We start from the raw sequence: 3,129 nt of genomic DNA on the forward strand, positions 1-3,129 counted from the left end.
GCGGAGAGACGCTCGAGGCGCGTGGCTGCGCCTCTCCCCGTCCCGCCTCCCGGGCTTCCTTGACTTTCAGGGTGGAAAGTGAGACTAGGCCTCGGTGACCCGACCCTCCCGTCGCGCTGTCACCGCGTGGCCTGCACAGCCGGGGCGCGGGCGGTCCCCGCGGAGCTCCCCCGTTAAGGCAGCGAGTGGGCACACGTGGAGCTGCTGGGGGTCTGAGTAACCAGGGCCGAAACGGGGCCCTGTAGGACACTGCCGCGCTGTCACGGAAGCTTCCCCGAGCCTCGCCCTGGCGGACCGCGGGGCCCTTGCTGCGCACGTGCAGGGCGTCAGGGCCGGCCGCTCGCTGCGGGTGTGTGCTTACGCAGTTGTCAGGCACGCACCGAGTGCACACTGCAGTGCGCACTGAGCAGCCCTGCCCCCAGCGAGGACGGAGTTACAGGGCTGGACGAATGGCGTGAGCAATGAGTACCGATAACCACTGCTACTGGTATTAGTGTGGATAGAGGTCACTAAGGTAACAATACTGGGGGTGGGGGACAGTTGAGGGCCCGGAGGTGGCATGGAGGTTAAGGCTGTGTGGTTTGAGTCCCAGACCCAGCTGCTTGAAAAACTTGGTGGCGGACCAGCAGTTAGCATAATGACTATGTCACTGGACTCCCACCTAGTCGACTGCGGTTCGCGTCCTGGACCGGTGCCTTAAACTCAACACCGGGCACGTGTGTGTGCGTGCCCAAGATCCCAGGAGAAGGGATTGCAGCGTGGCCATCCCCCGTGGGGGGTGATTTCTCGCTTTCCTGTCTCTATGTCTCTCTCTGTCTTTCTGGCGATTGCACGCACCCTATAGCAAAAACCTCTCAAAAAAAGAAAAAAGAAAGAAAAACTTGGTGGCTCCTGTACCTGCCTGCCTGCCCCATATCCCTGGAGGAGTCAGGGAGGAGAAGGATCGCATGTGACCAGGAGGGTGCTTTCTCTTTGGTGAGCTCATACACCCTGTAACAAAACAAAACAAAACAAAAGTTGCATAAAAGTGTATATAATGATAACAGTTAAAAGTTTTTTTGTTTATTTTGTAGTTTTGCTGTAGGGTGCGTGGAGTGGGGGATCATCACACGACAAGTGCTGGCCTAGTGTTCACGCTGCCAGGTCCAGGATTGAAGCCTGGAGGTGGCCCTGTGGGGTGCAGCCACCTCAACCTCTACACCTGCTGGGCCTGCAAGTTTTACAATAAGAAAACGCAGATCAAACTTAAGTCGTAAGAACGTGATAGATACCAAATTAATCATGGCGTCCGTGGACAGTCGAGCTGTATTCTCTTTTGTTCTCTACCAAGGTAGCAATACTGGAGGTGGGGGTAACCTGCAGAAATTTGCAAAATTTTAGATTTGTTAAAGCTACCTTCAGGACCTGGGTGTGTTCACCTTACATTTCTATACTTATCTGTATGCTTGAAATATTGCCAAGTAATTTTTTTTTGAGAGATTTTCACTGTAGGGCGCGTGCGCTCACCAGACAGACAGAGAGAGACATAGAGACAGAAAGCGAGAAATCACCCCCGGGGGGGATGGTCACGCTGCAATCCCTTCTCCTCCATTCTCCTCTCGGGATCTTGGGCACGCACGCACATGCACCTGGCGTGAGTTTTAAGCCACTGGGTCCGGGACACGAACCGTGGTCGACTACGTGGGAGTCCAGCGACATAGCCATTACGCTAACTGCTGGTTCCCTTGCCAAGTAATTTTTTAAGGAAGAAAATTTTATTCAAGGAAACTGATTTTGCACCTTGATATATACAGTTTTGTAAATCTATATTTTTACTGAGTTGCTCAGAAAATCTGTTACAGCTCACGATTTCTGAAACTTGAAAGGAGTATTTTATTTAGGAAAATGTCATTAAATTTCTGTTTCAAAAAAAGGGAGGGCACGAACGTGGCCCCAGGAGTCAGACTGGGTCCAGATCCCGCTTCACCATTTATGAGCCGGGAGACCAAGGACAAGTGAACTTCACCTCTCTGATCCTGTCTTCCTCACCTCTAAGTGGAGATAATACTTACCCTCTTTTGAGAGCACTGGATGCACTAATACACGAGCTCAGTGCATTGGAAATGCTTAAAAAGTATTACCTACATGCAGGTCAATTTAAATATATAACTTAAACCAGATAGGGGCGAACAGGTGGTGTGGCAGGTAGTGCTGGGCTCCCACGTGGCTGACTGCAGTTCAAGCCCTAGACCTGGCAGCTCGTTTTCTTCCCTTCCCTCTCCCTCTCTCTCACTCTCTCACTCACTCTCTCACTCTCTCTGGTCAAATTAAAAAATAAATGATAATAGCAAATAAAATTAAATAATTTTAAAATTAAAATACTATTATTGTAATGTAATAGTCAAAAAGAAAATCTTTGCCTCACATTTCTATTGATAAATTTCTTTGAGAAGGATGTCCCAATGGGTATGAAAGAGGTATATTGTGTTATTTCATGCTTTAAAAATGAATAAATTCTTTTTTTCCATAAAGGTTATTTCTCTGTTTCTTCCATGAGAGAGAGAGCACCCCCCAGGGTCTCGATACCGCTCTGTACCCGGCCCAGATCGGGTGTGCTCACCCGGGTGTACTCCAGGAGGACACCAGAGGCACACCTGGGGCCATCCACGTGGCTCAGCCTCGCAGAGTACTGTGCACCTGCTGCACTCCTGCCCTGCCAAACTCGCCTGAGTTGTTCCAGTTCCCGTGGAAGGTCACCGCACTCAGCAACAGCTCCGCTGACAGTGACGGGGAGAGTTACAGGATCGTAGGACGGCCTGTGGCCTTCAGGAGGCTCCACAGCAGTGCTATCGGTGTGGTGCACGCGGTAGGGGCGGGTGGCGAAAGTGACAGCTGTATGGGTTTTACGACCTCTTTGTGTGCTGTGTTACATTTGTTAACAAAATACACCCTTGACTTTAACCTTCTGTTCAGAAACAGGTTTAAAAGGCAAACTGATCTGAAACTCTGGACGGACCGTGTTGGTGGCTTCCACTCTGCACGTTCCCGTCCAGCCTCCAGGCCTGCAGCCTTGCCAAGCCACGCTCGGCCCCCAGCGAGCTCTTCCTCACGCCCCTGAAGTCCCTTCTGATTCCCCCTGGCTTTCAAACC

This window comes from Tupaia chinensis, unplaced genomic scaffold (assembly GCF_000334495.1).
Source record: "Tupaia chinensis unplaced genomic scaffold, TupChi_1.0 Scaffold000088_1, whole genome shotgun sequence".
Taxonomy (NCBI): Eukaryota; Metazoa; Chordata; class Mammalia; order Scandentia; family Tupaiidae; genus Tupaia; species Tupaia belangeri.